Raw genomic sequence first — 9,874 nt, forward strand, 5'->3', positions numbered from 1 at the left:
TGCAGTATCCCCAAGCATCTGACTGGATCCCTCTGCCTCCAAGCTTTCCTGTTGTTCCTCATTCTGATTTCTCTCCCCCTCAGAGTCTCTTCCTCCCCCTCTGGCTGCGTCAGAACCACTGGTGCTCTCTGTACTTGTATGAGGTGGATGTTAGGGTGATGGGGGCTGGCTCCCTGTAGGGAGTCCCCCTTATAGGTATGTACACTGAAACTGGATTCTTATAGATGGCATTCTTGAAATTCATGATAGTCATGACTGATTATCCAATTAAAACTGTCCCAGCGTGTTTGCACCATCACAAATGATTTGGCATATTTCCCACCCACAGTGGTTGGGGCAACCCATCCAGATGGGCGGGATATAAATAAAATCACCACCAACACCATCTAGAAAGGCTTGCTTTGCTATTGGGACTTTGCCACACAGGAGAAAATTTCAGCTATATGAACAGAAAGAGGCTGAGAAATGCAATCAACCACATGAAGCCTTTGCGACTGCAAATGAGGATTATGATTTATCGGCGTGTCCTTTGTCCTATGACATTATTGCAATATTGTTTCAGCTTGTTGTTATTGTTACAGAAGGAAATCAGGCTTGTTCGTGCAAGCATTTCTGTACATTGAGAACAATTTGAATTTTTTTGCTTTATAGTGGGCTATTTTAATATCTCTAGGAAGCTCAGTGGCATTCTCAATATAATGTTTTCTTTGCAGGAGAAGTAGTACCTTGCAGGCATACATCATTTTTGCCAAATAGAAAATGCCACACTGAATGAATACAGATAGAATTTTTTAAAATGAGTAAATCTTTAAGACAGTGATAGCACTGTGCATGAAGGATAAGGTACACACTTCAGCATGTTGGGTCCATATAGCCATTGTTTCTTTAAGCCTCCGTAATACTCTTTATCTCAAGTCCGTGAAAGAGTCAATAAGCCGTTACTGAGATGTATGGTGTTTTTGCAATCAATTACAACTTGTAGTGAACAGCCTTTTCTTGACAGCCCATGGCTCTTTTTGTGACATTGTCAGAGTAATTACAGTTTTATTTTAAAAAATTTCACCAGATGACATTGGGTGGGGAGGGGAGTTGCTTCACATGGCATCCTCAAGCTCTCCCAGTTGTTTATTATTCGACAACCCAGAATCAATTTGCTTCTTTTCGTCCCTCACGGCACAGAATGGGTTTCAGAACCTTGATGCAATTATATGTTAGATTGAGTGAGAAATATAAAAAACTGGAACTTTGAATTGGATTATTTTCCACTTTTGAGGCATTCATCAACAGTCCTGAAGACAGAACATTTTTAAAGGCTTTTCAACACTCGTGTGTTGCAGTGGATCCAAAGAAATTACTGCCCAGCAATTGGAGCGGCCGCGGGGAATTTCACAAAACCCCGAAAAAGCAGCACTTTCCATGACGCATTACCAAAATTTGCATTCTAACAGACTGGGGGAGACCTATAGCTCAGAAGGTCTTCTGCCTGAACACCTGGAGAGCTGGTTGCAGTTTAGATCATTGTTTCCCAAACTTGGGTCTCCAGCTGTTTTTTAGAGTACAACTCCCATTATCCCTAGCTAGCAAGACAAGTTGTCAGAGATGATGGGAATTGTAGTACAAAAGCAGCTGGAGACCCAAGTTTGGGAAACACTGGTGTAGATGATACCAAGCTAGATAGCCTGATAAGGAAGCTATCTATGTTCCACTGTATACATTGTCACAAGGGATTATCACAGGAATGGTGAACCTGTGGCCTTCCGGATGTTGTTGAGGTCCAGTTCCCATCAGCCACAATCAACGAGGCTAATGGTCAGGCATGGTGAACATCATAGCCCCACAATATCTGGAGGACCACAAGTTATCCATCTTTGGTTTACTGGTTGCATCTCTATGGCAACTATTCCCCTTGCAGTGCTAGGTGGGTCATTTCCCTTGGCTACCTTTATTTATTTTCACACCGCCTTTGCTGCGTGACTCCTCTAATATGCAGTCAAATAATGAAAAGATCCGTCTGTAAATGAATGTTTGTGCAGTCAAGCCAGCTGCGATAAAAGCCCATGTCCTTAGGCTCTTTTGTATTTAGCACAAGAGGGACTGGAACCTGAGAGAATTTTATTGATTGAAACTTAAGAGTGGCAAATGGAATCATATGATTGCACAATGGGGAAATCACTTATTGAGCAACAGCAACAGATAAAAACACCACCACTTTTATTGGCATGTTTCAGTACAAGTAGAAGACTAGGCAATTATTCACACACAAAAATGCAACACAGAGTCAGCTGGGCAGACAATAATTCTACTTGTATTTCAAAACTCTTTTCAGGTCAGATGTCCACGAGAAGGTAGGAAGGTCATGCCAAAGAACTGGTTACCATTTTACATATGTAAGTGATGCTTTTATATATTGCCTCCAAATATTTTTTCTCTCTTTGAGTTGGTAAGCCATTTCACTGACTTTCTTACATCTAGAAGTCAAGCAACTTCTTTAAAATCATAGTCAGTCTTGATTTTAGTTGAACCTGGAGAGCAAGCCACAGCCCAATAGAAGAATTTTTTTTAACTTCCATTCATTGCAGTCTCAAGCTAAGCACTAGAAGTTTATCTAGTTAATGTCAGGAAGCCGACAAGAACAGGTCATTTCCAAATCAGAGAAAGACAGTGAAACACCAGTTAGTTTCTTGATTAAGGAAGCAGAACAGAGAACACAAGGAGACTTCTAAGGGTTGCTCCTGTCTAGATGAAGCAGTTGCCTGAACTGGCTTGTAACTTCCCCTTCACTCCCTGTCCATCTGTGTCAGGTCCCTCCTTCTGTCTACAGTGAGCCCAAGGGATCCTCTCTGCTTCTGCCTGACTCTCTGCTTGGTAACATGCAATAAACAGCTTTTTCTGGGGGGTGGGGGATTGCAGGCTGACAGCAGAAAAGCTTTCAGGGTGTCTCTGCCCTGTACCTGTTTCTTCCTCTTCACTATCCTCCAAGCTCCCAGCCTCCAGTACTTCCCAGCTCTACCCCTCCTCTGGGATGTGGCTGGTTTCCCACTGCCAGGATCCAGGGTCCAAATCCTCTCCCTTTATGCTTTTTTTTGGGGGGGGGGGGAGATGCTCTTAATTAGGCAGATTCCACCACTTCTCCTCATTCAGCCAGTTCCTGACAGTTAACATCAGTGCTGAACTTTCACTGAATTATCAAGCTTTCCTTTTTATAACCTTTACACGCAAATGGCTTGCATTTAAGGTGGAAACATAATATAAAAATGTGCAACAAAAATGTATTTACCATTAGAGGGTTTGCACTATGTGTGAGGAACCTCTCTTCTTCTCAAGGGCACATGCCAGTTTTGGATAGGACCACAGAACAAAAGAATCTGGGGAAGATTCAATTGATGTGAATCTTTCCTTTGTGTGGTAGGCTACATTCCAGATACACAAAAGCCACTGGTTACTTTTCCCACTCACAACACACACATCCTTCGCCTACACACATCCCGGCCAAGCAAAAATACTCAAGAATGATGTAGAGCAGAACCATGGAGGGGTGTGGAAAGTCCTGTTGGCCAGAGAGGGGCACTTAGAGAGCATGAATTGGCCCAATGGGCCAGAAGTTCCTCACTCCTAAATTATACAGATATGTACCTCACAATATCATCCTGAATTCCATGTTTATCTTTAGTCATACACTTCCAGAATGGAATCGGGGAGGGGGATTCATTGAGGTGATGAAATTCTTAGAAAATTGAGAGAGAGATATTATGTGAAAAAGACTTGGAAGAAAGTGATGGTTGTTTAAGAGTTAAAATTATGAAGAGGCAGGCAGCTGCTATTTTAAAGTATAGATGGTAAATCAATTATTCCATTTCCCTTTCCCAAGAATTCAAGAACAAATCAATGACGATGAAAGGTGACTGATGTCAAATACTAATAGTAGAAAATTCATGTTGTACAGTTCACCTATCAACTCTATAGCTGATTTTTGAGATAACTTTTAGAAGTATAATGTGATTTTTTAAAAGAACCAATCATGTATGTAGGTAATGATAACTTTTCAAGCTGGATTACACAAGGCTGCACAGAGACTTATGTATCCATGTCCTTCCCTTCATTATATATTCACACAGGGCATGATCCAATCAAAATAAAGCATTTATTTCAATGGAACAGAATTTAGCGGCCTAACTCTCCTGTTGGGAAAGAAGAACTTTGATGGACTCATTTAATTTTGACTAAATGACATTGCACTCTCCTCAAAAGACCAAGTTAGCAGTCTGGGGGTTCTTCTGTGGAAATACAAGTGGTGGCATTGCTCTGCTGTGCCTTTCATCGGCTTAGGTTGGTGTGTCAACCTCCAGCATGCTGACCCTACCTTGGTCACGATTGCACTAGTCACATCAAGGTTAGACTTCTATGATGCAGTCTATGTGAGGCTCCCTTTGTAGCAGTGGCATTGCTTGGCAGTGTGCTACCAATTCAAACTGCTTGGCTCTTAAAGCTCTCTCAGAGTTTCCAAAACTTGAGTCTCCAGTTGTTTTGGGACTACAGCTCCCATCATCCCTAGCTAGCAGGATCAGTGGTTGGAGATGATGGTAAGTGTAGTCCGAAAACAGCTGGAGATCCAAGTTTGTGAAACACACTGCTCTACTTGGGGGCTAGTTTAGCTGAAGGTCCAACTGTGCCAATATGAGCCTTCTTGTGCCACTAGGTACACGGTCTTCTCTCAACAGTGCTCCTTGTGAAACACTTTCCCTGAGAGTCCAGTGGTGGCCAAACTTGCCCCCCCCAGCTGTTTTGGGACTACAACTCCCATCATCCCTAGCTAACAGGACCAGTGGTCATGGATGATGGGAATTGTAGCCCAAAAACAGTTGGAGGGGCAAGTTTGGCCACCACTGCCTGAGACGTTGGTTGGCAATACACTTTAATACTAGTAATATCTTGAAATATATATTAGCTGGCATGGTACTCCTCACCTAGGAGAGGCTCAGGAGAAAGCAGATACCAACTCTATTTTACAAGCACATCCCTCTTGTAGTTGCAGACAGCTCTGAAGTTCTTTAAATATCATTTATTTGTGACACCCGCTTTTGATCTTGTGCCTTGAGCAGCACTCCCATGGAGCATTAGGTTCTGGTGAACATGGTACATGCTGATTTCAGACCACAGCTATTTTACTTTTAAATACAATGTATGCTTACGTTTTTTATTTATGTGTCTGGGTAGGCATCGGTGTAAATCCAGCTCAGTGTAAATCCAGCTGTTAACTGAAGCGATATTTCTTCTCCCAAAGCATATTACTCTAATCCTAGGTTTAAAGGGGGGAGTCTATTGAACCTAACATAGGTTGAAAGATTGTTGCGGAAGACTCCAGCTAAAATCCTTACAAACTATTTTTCCTCTTTAAATAGAAAGAAAGAAAGAAGGATGAAAGCTAGGAAATTCTGAGGTGGCATTCTATTAAAAAGTAACCCATTCTTTTGAAAGTGCTGAAAAGGGGAGTTTAAGGTTAACTAAACAGCAACTGGTCAGATTCACTACTAGAACAAAATTGTCACTCATATCTTGTGTATAATATGTGATTCTTGGGTGAAAAGCCTTTTAAAAATCTTTTGGTGGTTGGTTGCTATTCTAAAATGTGTGGTGAAATACTATTTTGATGAGCATGAAATATCTTCTGGATCTTACAGCACCATCTATAATATCTACTGAGAAGCCAGAACTTCAAGTAAACCAGTATAAAGTTTCAGCCATGAATTTACTTACAAAGTTAAATTACAGTATAGGAAACTGCTGGCTGAAACCTGTATTAAAATTTCAGGTCACAACCTTAATTATTTTGACACTTGAGTGGAATGTACTTCAGTTTAAACTCACAAAGAAGAGGACTTGAAATTAAATCCATCTGTAATTCTCTCTTGCTCTGTTTTTATAACTTACCATTGCAAAAGAAGTAAAAAATAGTAACTACTCTGATTGGTTGATTAAAATCCCTATCTTACAGTCCTTTTTCATATAAACAAGGAGCGCCTAGGGGTCATTTAGCAATCTTTTATTTTTATGCCATTATGGTCTGTCCCGTCCCACCCCCACCCCCACCCTGACTAACGTGCTTATTACAAGGAGATGGGAAAGGGCAGAATTGTAAAAATATAATGTACAGATGATTAAGGTTGTTAATCAACAACACTCTTTTGAATGCTTTTTGATATTTGGAGTGTAAAATGTCTGTATTAGCACTTAGGATTTTGACACACAAACAACAGTGATGATGACCTCTTGACTTTAGCCCACACACTGACAAACGCGTCCCAAAATAGAAAAGAGAACTAATAGACATTTGTTTGCATTTTAATGTTTAGCACACTTTTAGGGCTTAGGCGGGAATGCTTTGCCGCATAGCTGCCAAGTTTTCCCTTTTCTCGCGAGGAAGCCTATTCAGCATAATGGAAAATCCCTGAAAAAAAGGGATAACTTGGCAGCTATGCTTTGCCCTGTTCCTCTGAAGGATAAGAATTGCATTGCTTGCTCTGAGTTTGGTTCCAGAGACTCAAACAGAAGTGTGGGGTAGCTATCTGAAGGCACTTTGCAAAAGGGATTTCAAGCAGCCCAGTTTTAGCTTTTTTTCCCCTCCCCCATGCAGCCAATGCTTTAAAAAACACACAGCTTTTTTCTCTCCCAATCATCTGATGGGAACGGATTATTTTTTTTAAAAGTATTTTGGAAGCATTGGCTGCATGGGGAAGAAAACACGGGGCTGCTTACTTTGGCTGTGTGTGTGTTCGTCAGCTGGCAAACAAAGCGTTAAATCCTTGAACCCTGCCCTCAGCTGATTGACAGGTGTATGTGGTTTTGGGTCAAGACTAAGCCTCATTATTTTTTACTTAGAAACTTTCAAAATATAGCTTCTTATGGGAAAGTTTTAAGATGTCAGATGTTGCAATATAGTTTTAATTTTAGCAGGAATTCTCCATTTACTATGCATGCTCAAGAAGATCTCTATAAATAAGTAAGTGACAGTGTCATCTTGTATGATGTGAAGTGACCGTTATTGCCTTAAACATTTCAAGATTTGGACAACTTCTTCCCATGATCATCAAGTGAATTACATCCACAGTTTCTACAGCAAAGCTGCTGATACTGTACTGTACTGTTCCATGTATCATGGACAGAGGTCAAAAGCTCATGGTGCTACTATATATATATATATATATATATATATATATATATATAGAGAGAGAGAGAGAGAGAGAGAGAGAGAGAGAGAGAGAGAGAGAGAGAGAGAGAGAGAGAAAGAGTTATTCATAGGTGGCAAAGATCATATGAATAATATTAGCACTTTCGAAGTCATTAGAACAGGAAAGCTACAGGGGGGAAAAGTCAAAGTTTTCAAAAAGACCGAGCTCTCAAAAAGCTATTTAATTAAATGCTGGGCACTTTTGACAAACAGCCACTTCATTCAGCTGCAGGAGAAACGAGCATTCTTGTCACTTTTAGACGCAACCCTTTTAATAAAAAGTGCTTCCAAACACAAAAGGGTAATATTACCATACTATTACAATGGATACCAGGGCGTCTTTACCCGGGGGTGCAAGGGGCGCAGGGCACCCGGGCGTCGAATTGGGGGGGGGGGCTTCCAACAAATACCAAAATACATTAAAATATCAAGGATTAAAAACTTCCCTAAACAGGGCTGCCTTTAGGTGTTTTCTAAATGTCAGGTAGTTGTTCATCTCCTTGACCTCCGATGGGAGGGCGTTCCACAGGGCGGGCGCCACTACCGAGAAGGCCCTCTGCCTGGTTCCCTGTAGCTTTGCTCCTCGCAGTGAGGGAACCGCCAGAAGGCCCTCGGCGCTGGATCTCAGTGTCCAGGCTGAACAATGGGGGTGGAGACGCTCCTTCAGGTATACAGGACCGAGGCCGTTTAGGGCTTTAAAGGTCAGCACCAAATCATCTACCACCTCAAGCATGTGGAGTGCTAGCAATGTTGTGAATTGTGAATTGTGCTCGGAAACATACTGGGAGCCAATGTAGGTCTTTCAAGACCGGTGTTATGTGGTCTCGGCGGCCGCTCCCAGTCACCACTCTAGCTGCCACATTCTGGATTAGTTGTAGTTTCCGGGTCACCTTCAAAGGTAGCCCCACATAGAGCGCATTGCAGTAGTCCAAGCGGGAGATAACCAGAGCATGCACCACTCTGGTGAGACAGTCTGCAGGCAGGTAGGGTCTCAGCCTGCGTACCAGATGGAGGTGATAGACAGCCACCCTGGACACAGAATTAGCCTGTGGCTCCATGGACAGCTGTGAGTCCAAAATGACTCCCAGGCTGCGCACCTGGTCCTTCAGGGGCACAGTGACCCCATTCAGGACCAGAGAGTCCCCCACACCCACGCACACCCTGTCCCCCCAAAACAGTACTTCTGTCTTGTCAGGATTCAACCTCAATCCGTTAGCCGCCATCCATCCTCCAACCGCCTCCAGGCACTCACACAGTAGCTCTTGTGTGCAATCAATATCTCCTCTGCTCTTAGCATTTCTCTGCATATATTGGGAAACCAGAATAATAATAATTGAATTAATTAATTTATTATTATTATTATTATTATTATTATTATTATTATTATTATTATACCAGCCACAGCAGTTCCTGTATTTTATTACAGGTGCTTTTCTGGACCTGATTTAAGGGGCTGTTGTTGTTTTTTCTTGGACTACCTTCACCTCTGCCATCCTGCCATCTTCTGAGATCTAAGCCGAACATCCTCTTGGTATGTCTACCTGCTGGGTTTGAGAGGTGGATGAATGAAACACAGGGCCTTCTCTTTGATGGCATCACTGTTTTGTCACTATGGCAGGCAGCTTCACTCTGGGGTTTTCTGAAGCCCTTAAAGACCAAGTTATTTCCATTGTCCATTTCCCAAGTAATTTTTTATCCCATTTGCTGGATTGATGCTGCAGTCTTATGTTATGGAGGTTTTGAATGTGTTTATCATTTTATCTTTGGGGGGGGGGTAGTTTTTGTTTTTGTTTTTACTGTTGCAATCTGCTTTGAGTGAGCTTTGCCTGGAAAAACATTGCATAATTAATTTAAAATAAAAACAAAAGTGCATCACAATACAGTGGTGCCTCGCTAGACGAATTTAATTCATTCCACGGGTCTTTTCTTATAACGAAAAATTTGTCTAGCGAATCCCATAGGAATGCATTGAATTTTTTTTGAATTTTTTTTTTGCCCATAGGAACGCATTAATTGAATTTCAATGCATTCCTATGGGAAACCACGATTCGCTAGACAATTTTTTTGTAAAATGAATTCGTCTAGCGAGGCAACCTCCACTAGGAAAAACCTTTCGTTAAGTGGAAATTTCGTTAAGCAGGGCATTCGTTAAGCGAGGCACCACTGTAAATGAAGAGCTAAACACAACTCAGCTTTGATAAGTCAACATATGGGAGCGCTGAATACAGCCTATTTGAAAATGCTGGAATCACATCAGCAGAAAGTGTCAACTGGATGGATGCACTGATGCGTATTTAAGCGGAAATGGGCGATAGCAATGGAGGGCTGCATTGCTACAGCTGTCGAAACATGATATGCAATCCAGACAATGGAGATAAGGCAATGTGTGAAAATGATGCAGATCTGTTTTGCAAAAAAATACACCTTTGCTTCTGCTGGCAGTTGTCCCAATAACATGCAATGCCAAATGGAAATAAATGCATAAATAAAGAAACAGGTTTCATACCTCACTAGTCCAGCACACAGTCTCATCAGCATGTCAGCATGGTTGTATGGACTGGTCTGTGTGATGATCCCTTATTAGCATCCAGGCAGGAAGTTGCTAGAGGTAAATGGTAGTTCCAATGACTGATTCAGGTCGAGAAAGTA

Source organism: Zootoca vivipara, chromosome 3 (genome assembly GCF_965207765.1).
Source record: "Zootoca vivipara chromosome 3, rZooViv2.hap1.1, whole genome shotgun sequence".
NCBI lineage: Eukaryota > Metazoa > Chordata > Lepidosauria > Squamata > Lacertidae > Zootoca > Zootoca vivipara.